The sequence below is a fragment of the Oryzias latipes genome, chromosome 7, assembly GCF_053564925.1.
Source record: "Oryzias latipes strain Hd-rR chromosome 7, Olatipes_Hd-rR_3.1".
Taxonomy (NCBI): domain Eukaryota; kingdom Metazoa; phylum Chordata; class Actinopteri; order Beloniformes; family Adrianichthyidae; genus Oryzias; species Oryzias latipes.
In genome coordinates, this window is record NC_136243.1 from 2,039,487 (window position 1) to 2,060,826 (window position 21,340).

The 21,340-nt window shown below is 45.3% G+C and overlaps 1 long non-coding RNA gene across 2 annotated transcripts in view; it reads right to left on the bottom strand.

Annotated features, from left to right (window-relative positions):
• Positions 1–693: 693 nt before the first annotated feature.
• LOC144993966 (uncharacterized) overlaps positions 694–21,340 on the bottom strand; it is a 69,024-nt gene continuing 48,377 nt past the window's right edge. The window contains exons 1-2 of one of the 2 annotated variants that reach the window (XR_013657283.1): positions 5,134–5,954; positions 694–5,055 (exon numbers count right to left, since the gene is read on the bottom strand). This is a non-coding gene — a long non-coding RNA (uncharacterized LOC144993966). Of the gene's footprint in view, positions 5,056–5,133; positions 5,955–21,340 lie in introns of those variants that run through there. The other variant, XR_013657282.1, reaches the window with a different exon arrangement.

Sequence of the window (21,340 nt, forward strand, 5' to 3'; positions counted from 1 at the left end):
ATTGGAGCTATCCAGCTGTGCAGTTTAGATCTAGAGTCCAGCTCAGGCAGGGAAAACAAAGACGTTGATGGATCTTTTTGTCTGCAAGTGGATGCAGGGGAATGGAGCAGAGAAGGGAGACTTTGGCCTGTGGCAGTTAATGTGTCACAAACCCGAGCTTTTTCTAACCGCAGGTTTTTAACTGCTCCTGATTTATCATGATTTGCACATAAAAGACCATCCTTTTCTGTATTTTTTTGTTTTTTATTTTTTTTTAATTCTTATTCTCTTTTTACTTGTTCTGTCCATCAGCTGAGCAAACAGATTAGAGCTGAAGGCCTTTCGATCTGAACACAGCTTTAGACTGTTTTATGCAATTAACATTATTTTAACAGATTTGTCGCTAAAGCTCCACTATTAAATGGCCAAAACCCTAAAGAAGCTTCCATCCACAGGTGCTTTGGAGCTCTGAGCTGAGAATGAGGTGAACTGTCCATGTCACTCTTGAGTCCTGCTGTAATCCCACAGATTTATTCTGGAGTAGGTGGATCAAAATCCTGATTTTTTTTTCTTTTTTTTTTGTGTGGGGATTGGTTTTAGCCAAAAACCATTAGAAAAGTTCAGTTCAGTTCAAGGCTCGGGAGCTTTTAAAAGAGCGTTGGATAAAATAGATTTAAATTTGAGTGAATGATGACATTTTCTGGATAAAAGCAGTTGACTTCTGTAGGGATCAAACGGGTTTTGACATGGATCCACACTCCACAGAGGCTAGCCAAGAAGATAAAAGAGTGCGGCATCCAGAACCCCTTGTAGGAGATAACATTCATGTAGACACTACTGTCCCTGCTGGATACCTGACAAAATCCCCCCTCAGTATGATCATTCAGGATGGTTTGATTCCAGGATGGAGCATCCCTTCAGGCCCACACTCCGTCAGCTTGAATGCCTATAAATCCATGAGATCCGGTGAACAAACGTTTATGTCAGGAAAGAATGGACCTGCATTTGATGCTCTGCCAGAGGAGAGCTCCTACGCTGTTTGCATGACTCAAAGGCTGAAACAAAATCTGTGTGTGAAGCTCCAGCAAGTTCGTCTGTGATGGCGTCTTTTTTTAGCCAGGGATGCTTTCAGACTGTAATCCGGTGTATGGCTTCATGCTGCTCTGAACACCCCCGAAAGAACACCATATTCTCTGGCTTCTGTCTGGTTCCTCAGAGGGGTTTTGAGAAGATTTAGCACAGAACACGTGTGACCGACTTAGACCACAACAGTGGAAACAGGGTAAAAATGTCACTGGTTTACACCAACGTGTCAATTATTTTACCAATACAACAGTTTCTTCTTGACTAAAAAGTTCAAATAAAAACTCTGACCTGAATCACGTGGTTCTACTGAGAACATCTTAGCTCAATATATATATTAAACTGTGTTTTTAGTTTCTGCTACCAAGCCTGGTTGGCTGCTTATTGGATCCTACACCTCCAGTTCCTGACATCTCCAGTTCTTTGATTCCCTGGTAATTCTCCAGTTTGTCGTGCTCCTTCCGCTTTCCATCGCTTGGCACTGCCACATCCACAACGGCTTTTCTCTGTTCTTTATCCACCACTACAATGTCTGGTTGGTTCGCCATTACCATCCAATCAGTCTGGATCTGGAAGTCCCACAGGATCTTTGCCCTTTCATTCTCTACCACCTTCTGAGGTGTTTCCCATTTTGACCTTGGGGTTTATGTTTCATATTCTGCACACATTGTGCGGTATATTATTACAGCCACTTGATTGTGGCGTTCCATGTACAGTCAGGACCATAAAGATTTGGACAGAGACACATTCTTTCTAATTTAGTTCTAAAATTTACCACAGTGATTTTTATATAAAACAACTCAGATGTCATTGAAGTGCAGACTTTCAGCTTTTATTCCATGGGTTGAACAAAACAATTGCATAAAAATGTGAAAAACTAAAGTATTTTTTAAAAAAACAATCCCTTCATTTCATGGGCTCATAAGTAATTAGACAAATGAAATAACTGAAAACCAAATGGTAATTCCTAATATTTGGTTGAAAAGCCTTTGCTGGCAATGACAGCCTGAAGTCTTGAACTCATGGACATCAGCAGATGCTGGGTTTTCTCCTTCTGAATGCTCAGCCAGGCCTTTACTGCAGCGGCAAACAGTTGCTGTTTGTTTGTGGGCCTTTCTGTCTGAAGTTTAGTCTTCAACAAGTGAAATGCTGCTCAATTGGGTTAAGATCAGGTGACTGACTTGGAAATTCAAGAATATTCCACTTCTCTGCTTTAATAAACTCCTGAGCTGCTTTGGCTGTATGTTTTGGGTCGTTGTGCATCTGTATTATGAAACGCTGTCCAATCAGTTTGGCTGCATTCACCTGGATCTGTGCAGACAGTCTGTCTCTGAGCACCTCAGAATTCATTGGGCTGCTTCTGTCCCGTGTCACGTCATCAATAAACACTAGTGTCCCAGTGCCACTAGCAGCCATGCACGCCCAGACCATCACACTGCCTCCACCGTGTTTTACTGATGATGTAGTGTGCTTTGGATCAGGAGCTTCTCCACGCCTTCTCCATACTTTTCTCTTGCCATCATTCTGGTAGAAGTTGATTTTGGTTTCATCTGTCCAAAGAATGTTTTTCCAGAACTGTGCTGGCTTTTTTGGATGCTTTTTAGTAAAGTCCAATCTAGCCTTCCTATTCTTGAGGTTTATGAGTGGCTTGTATCTTGCAGTGTACCCTCTGTATCTACTTTCATGCAGTCTTCTTTTTATGGTAGACTTGGATATTGATCCGCCTACCTCCTGGAGAGTGTTGTTCACTTGGTTGGCTGTTGTGAACGGGTTCCTCTTCACCATGGAAATGATTCTGCCATCATCCACCACTGTTGTCCTCCATGGACGTCCAGGTCTTTTCTTGCGTTGCTGAGTTCACCAGTGCTTTCTTTCTTTCTCAGGATGTACCACACTGTTGATTTTGCCACTCCTAATACTGTAGAAATTTCAGGCATTTCTGTTTTCTCAGCTTAATGATGGCTCCTTTCACCTGCATGGAGAGCTCCTTTGACTGCATGTTGTCTTCTTCTTCTTACTGCCTTTTTATTTTTATTTTTTTAACTTGTCCTGTCCAACAGCTGGGCATACAGATGAGAGCTGAAGACCTCTTGTGTTGGACATATTTTACTTTTACAACAGGGGTTATGAATCTTCTGACAAACCAGAGGTATGTCTGAATAAACCCCTTTTGTAATCGAAGCCAGACTTTATTCATTTTAATTATTTTTTAAATTCTTATGTGTTGGACCGGACGGAAAAGGAAAGAAGGGAAGAAGAGAGAGGGATGTCAGAAAGAGGGGGGTGGGATAGGAGGGTGATCATAGGATGGGGGAGGGGGGTAAAACCATGAAGCAGCATAAAGCAACAAGCTATTGGATGTTTATCATTACGGCAAGGTACAGATAGAATACAAATCTCAAAGAGGCGGGGCCTGTCCACACACACACTCAAATGTTATAAACACACCTTTTAGCTGCAAAAATGACCACATGTCAACATGTACACAATACAGATAGTGTTCACACACGCATACTTATGCCTACTTGCCAACTAGTGCGAGATATTTCATTCATTCACGCAATTTGGTTCTTACTGCCTTTTACGCCTTGAGACGCTTAGGGCAGCAACGAAATCATTCCACTTCTGACGGTCGTGGGCCAGGGTGACGATGGTTCCCCAGGTGTGTCCAAATTCTTTCAGCCCGGTTTCTACTGTTCGGCGCCAGGTGATCTTCGGCCGTCCTTTTTTTTTCTTTTTCCATCTGGTGTCCAGTGTAGTGCTGTCTTTATTATTGTGTTGTCTTCACTCCTGAGTACATGTCCAATCCATGTCCAGCATCTTTTGAGGATTGATGAAATGTCTTCTTGATTGCTGCGGAAGAATAGATCTTCATTGGAGATCTTTTGGGGCCAGAAAATTCTTAACATCCTCCTTAAATTTTTGGTGTGGAAGGTCGAAAGTTTGGTCAAGTCCTGCTGTGTCATTTTCCAGCACTCTGCTCCATACAGTAATACTGACAGAACACAGCTGCTGTAGAGCTTCAGTTTTGTCTTAGTGCTGTACTGTGATGTCTTCCAAATATTGTTCATGCTTATGAATGCAACCCTTGCTTTATTAATCCTGTTCTGTATGTCCTTATTACTTCCTTCTTCTGATATGATGATGCATTCCAAGTAAGTAAAGGTTTCAGTAAATGGTAAATTCTGATCATTGACCTTGATGGGGGGCTGTGACGTAGTATTCAAGGTCAAAATCGCTGACTTGCTTTGGTTGATTTTGAGACCAACCTGGGATCCAAATCGGCTTAATCGGTCAGTCTTGTCTTGCATGTGTCTGTGAATATGAGAGATCAGTGCCAGATCGTCAGCAAACTCGAGATCCTCGTGGGTGGAGAAGAGTGTCCATCTGATGCCAGTTGGTCCTGCTTCAGTCGTGCGCCTCATCACCCAGTCTATCACTACGTTGAAGAGGAGAGCTGACATCACACATCCTTGACGGACTCCAGTTTTCACTTCAAACCAGATGTCACTTCCTCCCACACAGCATCTGTAGTTGTTATAGAAGCTTCTAATCAGTTTTATCATGTGGGTCGGTACTCCATAAGCCCTCAAGATTCGCCACAACATGACAACATGCAAGATCTTGGCGAATCTTGCATGTTGTCTGTTAACAGCAAAATCTTCAAAATGCAAGCACGAGTGTCATGATTCTGATGCGAGACAGACCCAGATGCTGGAACCCGGAAGGAACACACAGATAAGTGGAGAGGTAAGTAATGGTTTTATTTTCCGGTGTGGGAGTCTGGCAAGAGGTAGGTCTTTGCGTGGGCAGACTCTTGGCGTGGCTGGAGATCTTGGTGTGACGTCGCTGGAGATCTTGGACGTAGCGTGGCTGGAGATCTTGACGTGGCGTGGCTCGAGGTAGTAGCGCGGTAGTACTCAGGATTTCTTTGGGAATGCAGAAGCTGCTCGTGGTAACATCCGACTCAGGTGACACTCGTAGAACGAAGTCCTGGGACAGGGAAACAGGATTAGCATGGCACAAAGGATAAAGAGCAAACATAAGCTTGACACGACCAGGTATAGTCACCATAAGGGGCAACGAACTGGTGATGAATGCTGGAGCTGGGTCTCCTTAAGTAGAGCAGATTCTTGATGAGGTGAGTAGTCACAGCTGGTGGTCAGGAGCAGAGCAGAGCTGGGAGGGGGAGGAGAACTGACAGAGGCACCATGACAACAAGTCCTCTAATCAACTCCAGGCCCTTTATCTGCTTCACTCATAATGACATAACAAGGGAATTGCCCACACCTGCCCATGGAATAGCATGGAAGTCAATTGCTCATGAGCCCATGAAATGAAGGGATTGGGTTTAAAAATTGCTTTAGTTTTTTGACATTTTTATGCAATCTTTTTGTTCAACCCATGGAATAAAAGCTGAAAGTCTGCACTTCAATGGCATCTGAGTTGTTTTATTTAAAATTCACCGTGGTAAAGAAAAAAAATTAGAAAGAATGTGTCTCTGTCCAAATATTATGTGCTGGATTGTTTCAGGTGCCTCTTTGCACAGCCTACACCTTGGGTCTTGTCTGGTGTGGACAATCTGGGCCTCTATTGCTCTGGTGCTCAGGGCTTGTTCCTGAGCTTGGTGTCGCCTTGGTATTTGATGGACACTTTAGAGTCCTGTTGATGTTGTGTTGCATGGTATATATATATATTACAGAGGGAAGAGAGAGGGGGTAAAAGTGCGAAAAGAAGAGAAAAAAGGGGGCAGGTAAAATAGAAGAAAAAGAGATAGAAAGAGGAAGTGAGAGGATCCAAGTGCTCAGTTGCCATGATTGGAGATGGTTATGGTTTTGATACAAGCACAACCTTGGGCTAGGTTGGAGACTTCCTGGAGCTCAGCTTTAGTTTTTTTTTATTTCTTCATAAGGGTGCCCGAAGAAATAAAAACGTTTGTGAATCGGACTCTGAGCCAGTGTCTCATATGCAAAAAACCTTACTGCACACAACTGGTCTGTAGTGAAGGGATTTAACATCCAGACTTTACCTTAGATTTCTTGTCATCTCCAGGTTCCCACAATTCCATTTATATTTTTGTTTAACCCTCTGAGCCAAAAACCTTCTGGCAGCCTCTCCTTGTTCGTAATATTTCTGTTTACATTAAAACAATGCAGATTCTACCTTTTTCTGCAGTAAGGAATTCAATTCTAGTCCATTCCTGTGGTGACTTATGATTCTTTAAAGAAATAAACGAAATGCGAACTTCTGTCACTAGGGGGAGCAAAACAGGTGAAACAGCTTATCTCTGCACGTGCCAAAAGCAAAACCCAACAGCTCTGCCTCTGGGTAAGCTGCAGTTTGATTCCTCTTGAGCTTCACTGCTGTTACGTTTACGTTAAGGTTTTAACAGTACTACTACTGTTATTGATACTGCTTGTTGATCTGGTATTTTAACGATGCTCTTATCTATAGTTTTTGAGGACGAAAAAAAAAAATAACAAATTAAGAACATAAAGTGTTTTATTTCCTCATTGTGCAACAACATTGTTTTTTTTTTAACAAAACATTTTTCTTTATAGATTTTTCCTACTTGAAAGTAAAATACGTGAAAAAAGAAGTCATTAAAAGAAAAATATACAGCAATGTTTTAATAATAATAATAATACATTTTATTTCAAGCGCCTTTCAGGTCACCCAAGGTTGCTGTACAAGGTTAAAAATAAGAAAAACAGAATAAAACATCAATAAGAAATTATCAGAGTAAAACATGAGTAAACATAAAGACATAAAACAGGATAAAAACAGGGTAGAAAAACAGACAAGAGGTTGTGTTAACTGAATGGATTAACTGTATGATTGTTTGAAGAGATGAGTCTTGAGTTTGGATTTGAACAGTGGCAGCGAGTCGGTATTGCGTAGATTGGGAGGAAGAGAATTCCATAGCTGGGGGGCGGAGCGACTGAAAGCTCTGCCCCCCATGGTGGCAAGACGGGCAGGTGGGACTTGGAGTTGGAGAGAGGAAGTGGAGCAGAGAGATTGGGAGGGAATAGACATGTGAAGAAGATCAGAAATGTAGGGTGGAGCCAGGTTATGGAGTGCTTTGAAGGTTATGAGGAGAATACTGAAACTAACCCTTTGTTTTATAGGAAGCCAGTAAGTTTTGGAGAGCTGGTGTTATGTGGTGGGATGACGGGGTCCCGGTGATGATGTGGCCTGCAGAATTTTGGAGAAGCTGCAATTTCTTCAGAGTTTTTTGGGCAAACCAAACAGAAGGGAATAACAATAATCTATACGAGAAGTGACAAGACTATGAACAAGTACAGCAGTTGTATGAGGAGTGAGAGAAGGGCGGAGACGAGATATATTGCAGAGATGAAAGTAAGCAGAACGGTGATGTTATTGAAATGAGATTAGAAAGAAAGTGAGCCGTCGAGGATGACACCCAGACTCTCTACCTGAGGGGAAGGAAGAACAGAGAAGTCGTTGATAGAGATGGAGAAGCTATTGGATTTGGAAATAGTGGATGAAGTGCCTACAAGGAGGACTTCAGTTTTGGAACTGTTGAGTTGGAGAAAATTGGAAGAAAACCAGGAATGGATTTCTTGCAGACAGAGGGTAAGGGAGGAGGGAGGAAGTGATGAGGAGGGTTTAGTAGAAATGCAGAGCTGGGTATCGTCAGCATAGCAATGGAAATTAATGTTGTGTTTATGGAAGAGAGAACCAAGAGGGAGGATGTAAATGATGAAGAGAAGGGGACCTAGGACAGAGCCATGGGGAATACCAGCAGAGAGTTGTAGGTGTTTAACATATGAGGTTTAATCTGGATAAAATGCTTCTTATGAAGGAACTCCTTTGTTACCCGGGCAACGTGTGTTTGGGATCGTTGTCATGGTGAAAGACCCAGCCACATTTAATCTTCAATGCTGATGGACGGACGTTTTCACTCCAAATCTGATCAAACACAGCCCCATTCATTCTTTCCTTTACACAGATCAGTTGTTCTGGTCCCTTTGCTGAAAAACAGCCCTAAATCATGATGTTTCCACCCCCATGCTTTACAGTAGGTCTGGTGGTCTTTCGATGCAGCTCAGCATCCTTTCCCCTCCAAACACGACCAGTAGAGTTCTTACCAAAAAGTTCTGTACTGGTTTCATCTGACCATTGGACATTCTCCCAACCCTCTTCTGGATCATCCAAATGCTCTCTAGCAGACTGTAGACGGGCCTGCCCATATACTGGCTTTAGCAGGGGGACACGTCTGGCCCTGCAGGGTTTGAGTCCTTGGCAGCGTCGTGTGTTACTGATGGTAGCCTTTGTTACTTTGGTCCCAGCTCTCTGCAGGTCATTCTCTAGGTCCCCTTTGTGGTTCTGGGATCTTTGCTCACCATTCTTGTGATCACTTTAACCCCATGGGGTGAGATCTTGGGGGGAGCCCCAGATGGAGGGAGATAATCAGTGGTCTTGCATGTCTTCCATTTTCTCATAATTGCCCCCACAGGTGATTTCTTCACTCCAAGCTGCTTACCTGTTGCAGATTTAGTCTTTCAGCCTGGTGCAGGTCAACAGTTTGGTTTCTGGTGTACTTAGACAGCTCTTTGGTCTTAGCCATAGTGGAGTTTGGAGTCTGACTGTTTGAGGTTGTGTACAGATGTCTTTCTATAGATAACCAGTTCAAACAGGTGCCAATAATACAGGTAACCAGTGGAGGACAGAGGATCCTCTGCAGAATACGTTACAGGTCTGTGAGAGGCAGAAATCCTGCTTGTTTGTTGGTGACCAAATACTTATTTTCCAACATAATTTACATAATTTACTATGGGTTAATGAATTAACCCATAATTTACTAATGGTCTTTAAAAATCAGACCATGTGATTTTTTGAATTTTTTTATTTCACATTTTGTCTCTCATAGTTGATAAAAATTACAGGCCTCTCTTATCTTTTCAAGTGGGAGAACTTGTACAATCGGTGGTACACTAAATACTCTTTTGCCCCACTGTAACAGCCCCTTCCAGGAAGAGTCTGGGCTGCTAACACACCCCCACTCCCTCCACAGAGATAGCAGTGATTGGCTTAACACTTGAATTTTATACGCACAATATTCACATCCATCTTTGCAAAAAAGTTTTGACGTTTGTTTTTGGTGGGGAAACGCAGACACGCTGTCAAGGTCGGCTCTAGGTTGACGTCATCAAATGGGCGGCACCCACAAGGAACAAAAGTCGGTGCTTCAGAGATCGAGGCTTCTTATATTCTGGGTGGAAAAGAACTAATATTTAAAAAAAATTGGTCCTTTTGTGTTAATAAAGGTAATATATAATCAAATACATGGATATTGTTTAGTATAAAAGGCTTAAGAATAGCATGATATAGGTCTTTTAAAGGTTAAAATTGATTGTCTTTGTCTGAATGACAATTGTCTCTTTAGCTTGACCTGAAGACGGACCTGAACTACGTTTTTAAAGATTTCGCCCTGAGAAACAAAGTTCGTGGAGGAAAAGGTTCTGGAATGTTTGGTTGAACACAGAACTTTGACAAAGTTCAGAGGCGCTAAAATAAATGAATTAACTTAAAGTTTCTTTTCAAAACTCTTTCATATTTTGAGACCTAATAGGAAATGTTGTTTGAATCCAGGCAAAACCTTTACCAAGGCATTTGGGTCATGAAATATGAAAGGGGAAGAAAGGAACTCCTCTTTTTGGTTTCTTTTCCCCTCACACTATCTGCATTTTCAGTGTTGTTACTTTTTTGGGCTTTTGATGAAGAGAGAAATGTAAAGTTACAAGAGCATCATAAAAACCAGAAGGGTTTGTCTGTGTCCCACTCTGGCTTTGTGTTCGGTCATAAACACTCAGGGAAACCTTTTCAGGATTTGTTTCAGGAAAGAGAAGAGGCCAGTTTGAAGGTGTAAAACAGAAACACACTACTGAGGCACAAAAAGTCATCACAAACCACCCCCACGTCAGCGGGGCCACACCTTGGACTTTGGCATTTCTCACAGCCTCTTCCACATAATTTCCTGGTCATAATGAGTTCTCAGCCTTGGTCCAGGGTTCAGGTCACAGTATCAACTGGTCTTCAGCTGAACTTTTGCCCCAGCTTTGTTTTTCTCTTGTTTCATAAATCAAGCTTCCTCCACCCTGGTTCTCCAGACTAGCAGTCCCTGTTTTGTTTAATAGTCGGGTCAGATGAATCCAGGTTTTGGTTGAGGAAACACACCTGATCTAGCAGTTATTGGAGCAGGGGCCACCTGAAATCGGCCAGTTAGATCTCCAGGACTCTGTCATGGACGGTATGAGCTTTCCTGCTTCTGCTCCACCTGCTGGGGTTTCTAGACTCTGCTGTACTTTAAAACTGGAAATGCACTAGGTCCCTGATCTGGATAAATGACACAACATGCCCCCTCAGGCTGCACTGCAGACAAGTGCAGAAAGGACAAACAGCCTTAGGGAGGGGGTTAAAGCGCTGCTACATGCTGACATATTCTCAGATCATCATTTTTTATCACAGTGTTTGGGGGGGGCTTGCTCATATGATTACATCTTAAGTCTTGAACATTATCCTGCCTCGTTCTGCACAAACCCATCACAGACGGCTACACTACACAGCCAGTCTACCAGTTGACCACGATCTCACGGTCAACACAAGACAATAGTGCTGTTCTGCACTGCTGCATCTCAGCCAAAATAACAACCTTTTAAATTGACTTCATATTGCCTCTCTGGATTCATAAAACACAGGGCAAAACCAACAAATGCCAAAATACCAACTATCCACCAATTTCTTGGCTCGGCCAGTTTACCTGCACTTCTAGCTTAACCCTTGTGCTATCCTAGGCACTTTAACGTTGGGAGTTGGGTCATCTAGACCCACTAGACAGTGCTCTGAACCTTTTTTCTTCAATGATTTGTGATCTTCACTGGTGTCCATGGATTACATGAAATCTTTCCACCTTTATCCACCTTTGTCATGGTAGGGAGAACACGTCAATGGAAGGGGGGGGGGGGGGGGTCATCTAAGATAGCACAAGGGTTAAAGGAGCTTCAGGTCTTTCTCCTTGTTTTTTAAGATCACATCTGTAGTTTGTTAAAATGATTTTTGTCCTTACCCACCTCAGACTTCCCATAATACCCCACAAAATCATCAAGAGGAATAAAAGTAAGGTGGAAAAGACTTTGATTTGATTTAATTTGAAATAGTTTATTTCAAACAACTAAAGAAAGAATAGAGATAGATAGATAGATAGATAGATAGATAGATAGATAGATAGATAGATAGATAGATAGATAGATAGATAGATAGATAGATAGATAGATAGATAGATAGATAGATAGATAGATAGATAGATAGATAGATAGATAGATAGATAGATAGATAGATAGATAGATAGATAGATAGATAGATAGATTTTATATAATATATTTAAAGATTGCTTCAAAGGGAGTGGAAGGAAGTGAATTTATATAACCCACCCCTGTTCTACCGTAACCATTTTATTACATGATTTATAAATATCTGGTTCATAACTTCCTATCAGATATCAATGCCTTACCAACACTGTTTCAGGTCATTTAGAATGCTTATGTATCAATGCATCACATAACAATGATGAATTACTTAATAATTATTTAAAATAGACATAGCTATTTTGCATATTAACATACCACATACAGAACAATTATATGTATCGGTCTGACAGCGGATGCATCAGAATGGAGTAGTAGTAGTAGTAGCTTTTATGTCACTGCTAAAAGCTTGTTTTAATCTGCTCCTATTATTATTAAAGATTCTTAAAGTTGTTTGGGTCAGGACCAGGTTTTTTCAAAACTGGATAGAGGTGATTTTTAGAGAATGTGGAACAATAGCCGACATGAGAGAGGAGTGAATAGTGTTGGTTATTGATGGGAGAAGAGAAAGGAGACAGGATTTAACAAGAGATGAAGGAATGGGATCCAGTTGACAGGTGAAAGTTCACAGTTGGTAATGAGGTCAGAAATGGTTTGGACAGAAGGAAGGGAAAATCTTGAAAAGGTTGTCAGAACCGAGGAAGGAGTGAAGGTGTCCACTCCAGAGACTGTATCTTGGCTTGTGAGCTGTTGACGGATTGTAGGGATCTTTGAAACCAAGAAGGACAGCGTTACAAAAGTCAGGTGAGGAGAGATGATTAGGAAGAGAATCAGGGTTTTTTGTTATATTAGAAAGAAGTGAGTAAAGGGTCCTAGAGCTATGTCGGTTTGAGTGAATCAGGCCAGAGTAATATGAAGTTTTAGCAGAAGCTATAGAATATTTATAGAGGATAATGTGGTTTTTGTACATGTCCTTATGAATTGTGAGTCCAGTTTTATTTTGAAGTCTTTCCAGTTTTCTGCCTTTAGCTTTGATCTGACGTAGAGCAGGTGTGAACCATGGTGCAGAGCGGGTGAAGGAAACTGATCTTGTTTTGAGGGGTGCATGAGTATTTAGAAGTCACTGCAAGTCATTGTTATACTGTAAAACCAGCTCGTCAGGTGTGGCATCAGGATTTACTCTCGGAAGGTTGTTGATATCGGCTGAAAAACTACCAGTATTGATGGCTTGTGTCTTATGGAATGATATGATGCGTGGAAGTTTGAGTTTGGATAATGTGAGCAGGAGATTAAAGGTGATGAGCTTATGGTCAGTGAACAGGAGTGTGTGAAGTTTGCAATCAGAGGGAGTAAGTCCAGAGCAGCGCACTAAGTCCAGAGTGTCTCCTTTGCAGGGAGTTGGAAAATGAATAAATTGCTGCAATCCAAGGCTATCTAAACGGGATAAGAAGTCTTTGGCAAGAGGATTATTACAGTTATCCATGTGGAAATTAAAATCACCAAGAGTAACGATGTTCTGGAATTGAGAAGTGAAATGGGTCAGGAGATGCAAAAAGTCATTTAGAAAATCCTTGCTGTATTTGGGTGGACGGTAGACTATAGCAACTATTGTGGGGGCAGGACCAGGAAAAAGTAATGCAGTATATTCAAATGAGCAGTAAGTAGGAACAGAGACAGGAAGGACTTTCCAGGACTCACGATAGATCATCAGGACACCACCACCTCGTGCATGTGTGCGCAGCTCACTGGTACACAAATCCAGGTGGAGTTGCCTCATTGGGTGCAGTGAAATCCCCAGGTTGTTGCCAAGTCTCTGTGAGGCATAGAAAGTCCAGCTTTCGGTCGGCAAGAATGTCCTGGATCAGCTAGCCTTTATTGGTGAGCGAGCGGATGTTGAGGAGACCAAGGATGACTGTAGTGGAGTTAGTGGAACAGAGAGGATCTGGAGTAGAGCGGGGGAGAGAGGAGAGCACGCTGTGGTCAGCGCCTCTGGCCGGCGCCTCTGGGAGGCAGTGAATGTTTGTTTTTCTCCCCGCATGTCCCTTCACAGAAGACCTGACTGTAATAATAGTCCTAATGGGATAGACTGGGGGGGCAGCAGGTCTTGGAACGGAAGCAGTGATGATGGTTTGTTGGGGGATGTGGGAGGAAACCAAATCTAGTCAGTCACTTCCACAAACTGATGTCTGTACGGATGAAGAGGAGGTTTAGACTGGTGTGGGCATGATGGGGGCCGGTGATGTCTGGACAGAGTGTCTGATGTTGGCCGCTGAAACACTACTGCCCAGTGGACTGGGGTGAATCCCATCAGTTTTATAGAATGAGGTTCTGTTCCAAAACAGGTTAAAATTGTCAATAAAAACGAACTTGTTCAGACTGGAAGCAAACTGGAGCCAGGTGCTCAGGCTCAGCAGCCTGCTGAACCGGCTCTGGGACAGGGAGGGGAGGGGTCCCGAAAAAAACACAGTCAAAGGGCAGGTCTTTAAAAAATTAAAAAGTCTGATGAAAGCCTTTTTGTCACGGTGAGGTGGCTCGAGAGCCGGTTGGACCCAGATGCAGAGGCAGGAGGCAAGGATCAGGGCTAGTGGGTTTTAATGCACAAAAAGAACAAACAAAAAGCGCTGCAGAGCAGGATGACAAAACTAAGCAAAACTCACTGTGGCGTGGAACAAGAAACGAGGAACATGGCATGACAAGGACAACCAGGACAGGAATAATGGACCAACACAGGAGGAAGGCAGAGACAAGACTTAAATACAGACAGGGCAGACAAGACACAGGTGGACACGATCAGGGCTGATGGGGACCAAAGGAAGTAAAACTCAAGAAAACAGACAAGACAGGAGACTTTCAAAATAAAACAGGAAACAGAAACAAGACAGAACAAGGACCAAAAACAAGACAAGTTCAAATCATGACACTTTTTAATCGTTTCAGTCTCTCTATAGGAGGTGTCATGAAAACCGACGTGTAAAATCAGCCTCCTGACTGTGGAAGGGAAAGATCGCAGCAGGTCTGGGGTTTTTTCCAGAATATCCAGATCCGTGGCTCCCGGAAAACAGTGAGTGACCGCGTTGAAGAAGCGGACCTTCCTTATTATAGAATCAACGATTATCGCCATTGTCGGGGCAAACAGGGGAGGAGGAGACGCGGGCGAAGGTGCAGCGCCTACAGGCATGAAGATATGACGACAGACATGACGTCAGTGGCAGCCTCACCTTTCGGCCGGTAGTCTATCTGCAGCGGCGAGGCCGGGGCCTTGCTGGAGTGGAAGCGGACAGCTTCCCTCAGGATCTGACGGCGGGAGGAAGATGCTGGAGCCCGCGAGGAGGCGGGGAGCTCCAGCCGCAGACGCTCGTCTGATCCTGATGAGCCTTTAGCTGTAATCCTCGCGGCCCGAGCCGGGTTTCTGCATGCTGCGATGCTTCCTTCCTCCTCCAGGATCACTGTGGCGTCTCTCCGGAGAGCTGGGAAATCAACGGTGAAGCCCAAGTCTGGTGGAGTCTGTGCCGCTGTAATCGCTGAGGAAGGAGCGGGAGAATCCGCGGCCAGACTAGCAAAGCGGTTGGAGAGACTCAGGACAGGAGGCTTCCGGGTCTCATCAGAACTCTTTTAGTTGTTTTGCTTTTATCTAACTGGTCCGGCCCACTTGATCAGACGGGTTGAATGTGGCCCCCGGACCAAAATGACTTTGACACCCCTGCTATAGTGCGTTTGTGAAACCTCATGCATTGGACCCTCCGTGTTCCCCTGCCCCCCCATGTATAACTCAACTACGCCAACATGTGTAGCATGGGATTGATTTAACACTGAACTAGAAAATTACTTTTAAACATTTTGTTTATAGTTGTCCAAATAACCTTGGAAATAAAAAGAGCTATTGGTCCTTTCAATGTTAACAGTCTCAGAGAAAGAGAGGAGAGAAATGATTAAATAAATAAAATAGTAATAAAAAAAATTACACATCCTGAATTTTAACCCCTTCATCTTTCTCGGAAATAAAACATAAATGGAGAGGCTTATTAAAAATCTCTTTCTGTTACGAGGGGAAATGAGGGAAGCACCCAGGGGCAGAGAGGAGGGGTTGGCAGAAGGTTCCAGGAACAGGCTTTAATAACTAAACAAAAACTACAAACCAACACCACTGCTGAGCAGGCTAGAAAAACTCGGAACTGGAGACCCTCGAAAAAGGGGGGACATCAAACTATGGAGCAGCACAGGAGGAAAGGAAGGACAGGACTTAAATACATTCAGAACAGATGAGAGTTCACAGGAAGTGAACTCAAAACATGAAGAAACAAAAGAGAAGTAGAAAACAAAAGTAAAGAAACTAAAACCGTGACATTTTCTGCCCTCGGCAGATAAAACACCCTCTTTAAACATCCGTTTTCTGTTATTTCAAAAGGCATATTGACTCTCATATCAATCCGATGTGGAATACTCTTATCCTCAAAATACCAGTCGACCGTTATTTTTATCCATCTTCAAGGACCTGCTTGAGTAAGGCCCCCGCTACCTCAGGATAAGTGAAGGTGTGACAAATATTTTCCAGGACACACAGCATGGCCGGATGAAGCATTGAGTAGTGCACATTCTTCTACCTCAGACGTCTTTCACCCCGTCAAACTTTTTGCCCCCTTCCTGAGAGGGATCCTGGAAGATCATGATCTGCTTTCCTTGCGGTTCCAATCTGCCCTTCTCTCGAGCCGCTCAGAGATCTTCCTCCCGGGCTCTGAAAACCTCCTCCCGGGTTTAGAGAACCTCTTTCCGAGCTCAGAGAACCTCCTTCCGGGCTCTGAGAACCTCCTCCCGGGTTTAGAGAACCTCCTCCCGAGCTCAGATAACCTCCTCCTGGGTTTAGAGAACATCCTCCCGGGCTCAGAGAACCTCCTTCTGGGCCCTCTAAGAACCTCCTCCCAGGCTCAGAGAACCTCCTTCTGGGCTCTGAGAACATCCTTCCAGGCTCAGAGAACCTCCTCCCGGGGTCAGAGAACCTCCTCACGGGGTCAGAAAACCTCCTTCCGGGCTCAGAGAACCTCCTTCCGGGCTCAGAGAACCTCCTCCCAGGCTCAGAAAACATCCTCCCGGGCTCAGAGAACCTCCTCCCGGGCTCAGAGAACCTCCTCCCGGTGTCAGAGAATCTCCTTCCGGGCTCTAAGAACCTCCTCCCGGGTTTAGAGAACCTCTTTCCGAGCTCAGATAACCTCCTCCTGGGTTTAGAGAACATCCTCCCGGGCTCAGAGAATCTCCTTTTGGGCTCTAAGAACCTCTTCCCAGGCTCAGAGAACCTCCTTCCGGGCTCAGAGAACCTCCTCCCAGGCTCAGAAAACATCCTCCCGGGGTCAGAGAACCTCCTCCCGGGGTCAGAGAACCTCCTCCCGGGCTCAGAGAACCTCCTCCCAGGCTCAGAGAACATCCTCCCGGGGTCAGAGAACCTCCTCCCGGGCTTAGAGAACCTCCTCCCGGGCTCAGAGAACGTCCTCACGGGGTCAGAAAACCTCCTTCCGGGCTCAGAGAACCTCCTTCCGGGCTCAGAGAACCTCCTCCCAGGCTCAGAAAACATCCTCCCGGGCTCAGAGAACCTCCTCCCGGGCTCAGAGAACCTCCTCCCGGTGTCAGAGAATCTCCTTCCGGGCTCTAAGAACCTCTTCCCGGGCTCAGAGAACCTCCTTCTGGGCTCAGAGAAGCTCCTTCCGGGCTCTGAGAACCTCCTCCCGGGCTCAAATAACCTCTTCCTGGGCCCAGAGAACCTCCTTCCGGGCTCAAAGAATCTCCTTCCGGGCTCAGAGAACCTCCTCCCAGGCTCAGAGAACATCCTCCCGGGGTCAGAGAACCTCCTTCCGGGTTCTGAGAACATCCTCCCGGGCTTAGAGAACCTCCTTCCGGGCTCAGAGAACGTCCTCACGGGGTCAGAAAACCTCCTTCCGGGCTCAGAGAACCTCCTTCCGGGCTCAGAGAACCTCCTCCCAGGCTCAGAAAACATCCTCCCGGGCTCAGAGAACCTCCTCCCGGGCTCAGAGAACCTCCTCCCGGTGTCAGAGAATCTCCTTCCGGGCTCTAAGAACCTCTTCCCGGGCTCAGAGAACCTCCTTCTGGGCTCAGAGAAGCTCCTTCCGGGCTCTGAGAACCTCCTCCCGGGCTCAAATAACCTCTTCCTGGGCCCAGAGAACCTCCTTCCGGGCTCAAAGAATCTCCTTCCGGGCTCAGAGAACCTCCTCCCAGGCTCAGAGAACATCCTCCCGGGGTCAGAGAACCTCCTTCCGGGTTCTGAGAACATCCTCCCGGGCTTAGAGAACCTCCTTCCGGGCTCAGAGAACCTCCTCCCGGGCTCAGAGAACCTCCTTCTGGGCTCAGAGAACCTCCTCCCAGGCTCAGAGAACATCCTCCCGGGCTTAGAGAACCTCCTCCCGGGCTCTGAGAACATCCTCCCGGGCTCAGAGAACCTCCTCCCGGGCTCAGAGAATCTCCTTCTGGGCTCAGAGAACCTCCTCCCAGGCTCAGAGAACATCCTCCCGGGCTTAGAAAACCTTCTCCCGGGCTCAGAGAACCTCCTCCCGGGCTCAGAGAACCTCCTCCCGGGTTCAGAGAACCTCCTTCCGGGCTCTAAGAACCTCCTTCCGGGCTCAGAGAACCTCCTTCTGGGCTCAGAGAAGCTCCTCCCGGGTTCAGAGAACCTCCTTCCGGGCTCTAAGAACCTCCTTCCGGGCTCAGAGAACCTCCTTCCGGGCTCAGAGAAGCTCCTCCCGGGTTCAGAGAACCTCCTTCCGGGCTCAGAGAACCTCCTCCCCGGCTCAGAGAACATCCTCCCGGGCTCTAAGAACCTCCTTCCGGGCTCAGAGAACCTCCTTCTGGGCTCAGAGAAGCTCCTCCCGGGTTCAGAGAACCTCCTTCCGGGCTCAGAGAACCTCCTCCCCGGCTCAGAGAACATCCTCCCGGGCCCAGAGAACCTCCTTCCTGGCTCAGAGAACCTCCTCCCGGGCTCAGAGAACCTCCTTCCGGGCTCAGAGAACCTCCTCCCGGGCTCAGAGAACCTCCTCCCGGGGTCAGAGAACCTCCTTCCGGGTTCTGAGAACATCCTCCCGGGCTTAGAGAACCTCCTTCCGGGCTCAAAGAACCTCCTCCCAGGCTCAGAGAAACCTCCTTCTGGGCTCAGAGAACCTCCTCCCAGGCTCAGAGAACATCCTCCCGGGCTTAGAGAACCTCCTCCCGGGCTCAGAGAACCTCCTCCCGGGCTCAGAAAACCTCCTTCTGGGCTCAGAGAACCTCCTCCCAGGCTCAGAGAACATCCTCCCGGGCTTAGAAAACCTCCTCCCGGGCTCAGAGAACCTCCTCCCGGGCTCAGAAAACCTCCTTCTGGGCTCAGAGAACCTCCTCCCAGACTCAGAGAACCTCCTCCCGGGCTCAGAGAACCTCCTCCCGGGTTCAGAGAACCTCCTTCCGGGCTCTAAGAACCTCCTTCCGGGCTCAGAGAACCTCCTTCTGGGCTCAGAGAAGCTCCTCCCGGGCTCAGAGAACCTCCTCCCGGGCTTAGAAAACCTCCTCCCGGGCTCAGAGAACCTCCTCCCGGGCTCAGAAAACCTCCTTCTGGGCTCAGAGAACCTCCTCCCAGGCTCAGAGAACCTCCTCCCGGGCTCAGAGAACCTCCTCCCGGGCTCAGAGAACCTCTTCCCGGGTTCAGAGAACCTCCTTCCGGGCTCTAAGAACCTCCTTCCGGGCTAAGAGAACCTCCTTCTGGGCTCAGAGAAGCTCCTCCCCGGCTCAGAGAACATCCTCCCGGGCTTAGAGAACCTCCTTCCTGGCTCAGAGAACCTCCTCCCGGGCTCAGAGAACATCCTCCCGGGGTCAGAGAACATCCTCCCGGGCTCTGAGCTTTACAAATCGCACAACAATGTGGCGGTTTCCGCTGCGGCTCAGTCTGACTCTGTAGGAGTGCTTGATTTCAAAGTCCAGCATAACATCTATATTGAGTGTTTTAGAAATATATTTTCTTATCGATGTGTTTAAATCGTTGCCTTCAGCTCCTTCCTCCACAACGATGTGAATGTTGTTGTGTCGTCTTGTGTCTTCCAGACAAGCCACTCTCTCCTGGAGCTGCCTTACGGTTGCCGCCACGGCCTCCGACGCGCTGCCTCTCTTTTGGCCCTCATCTTCCTGAGCAGAAATTCGAGTTTCCATGGTTGTCTGTACTGCATCCATACCTGACTTTAACTCGCTCAAATCCGAGGCAACACCCTGTAATAGAGCCTTAATGTGGCTCGTTCTGCTGCTACACCCGCTTGTGATGGATCCTCCGCCGCCATGCTTCCCTCCTTGTCGTTGGAAGCCTTTCGCTGATTATGGCTTCTCAGGCCATGTTGTTGTAAGGTTTTCTACCTGCTGCATTTTCTTATGTTAATACGTTATCACACACAATTCGAGAATATTTTGAATAAAAATCACACATTTTTAGGGGGGGCGCTGAGAACGGTTGTGGATAAAACTTTTATACAGCCATCTTTGTTGCCTAGTACCCCACTCCACTGGAAGTCATGATTTTACATTTTTTACTAATAAATACAGTAAATAAAAGCATGTATGGTCTGAGTAAATAACATTACTCTGTTGTTGAAAAGAACTTTCAATATTCAATGACTTCAAGGTGACTTGAGACTGGTTGTGCCTTGACTTGGGATGCAGCTTGGACATGACCAGCTTTTGACTCGACTCAGGACTTGAGGACAAAGACTTGAGAATTGTAAAACAATGACAATGATAATTTTAGAAAGAGTTTTCACGTTGAAAAGTTCATCAAAGAGGTAACTAGTTCTAGTAGTTTAAGGTCATTTTTATTGTATTTAAACATTTTAGTAATTATAGATTTAAATTGCTGATATTCCAAGAAGTTATTTATTCCATGTTTGTGTTGTAGTTCCTTTGGTGTTATGAATCTTCTATCAATAATTAAGTGCTCTAGTAGTGTAACGCCCCCTGCTTGCCAAGCTGGGAAATGTATTATTTTTTTGTTTATAAGGATGTCTGGATTGTTCCAGATGGGTGTCATTTTGCACTGTGGAAGTGAAGAGTCTGATACTTTGACAAATTCCCACCAGGCTGTTAAAGTGGTGTTTATATTAATACTTTGGAAACAGTACTGTTTTTTTTAAATGTTTGACTCAGTGGCAGTTCTATTACTCTCCAAGCAAGACCCCCCCCCGCAGGCATCCCAACACACAAACGTCAACCACATCGTTTTGGCTTCACTATTTAATTTGGCCAATAATTTTGGCTGAACAGGATAAACATTTAGTGAACACACTAAACTAACTTTTTGAACATACATTGGAATAAAAACAGACAGGAATAATAATCCAGATTAAATCAATTTAAATAAGGTATTTTGTGCTTTTCAACAAAAACAAATCGTATCATTCTGTTTTCTTTGCTCTTTTATCAATGTTTCAGAGCTGGCGTCCTGGCATTATAGTTTAGCATCAAGTTCATTTCTGTTAGGTGTGTGAGGTCCTGTGTCTTTGTGAAATGTATCAGAGTGATTTGATTTGGAAAAACCTGTTATTGTGTGTCAGGACAGAATTCAGGGCTGGACTCAGATGCAGAGTTTAGACCCTTCAACCTCAGATAAAGGCTTTTGCTGTGGCACAAGATAAGACCAAACACACTGGCACAGGACAAAGGGAGACTCACGATGTAACCCTTGTGCTATCTTAGATGAGCCCATCCTTACATTGACGTGTTCTCCCTACCATGACAAAGATGGATAAAGGTGGAAAGATTTCATGTAATCCATGGACACCAGTGAAGATCACAAATCATTGAAGAAAAAAGGTTCAGAGCACTGTCTAGTGGGTCTAGATGACCCAACTCCCAATGTTAAAGTGTCTTGGATAGCACAAGGGTTACGACATGAGGGAGGGAATCCCAGGTGGAAACAACAACAAACAGAGAAGATTAGA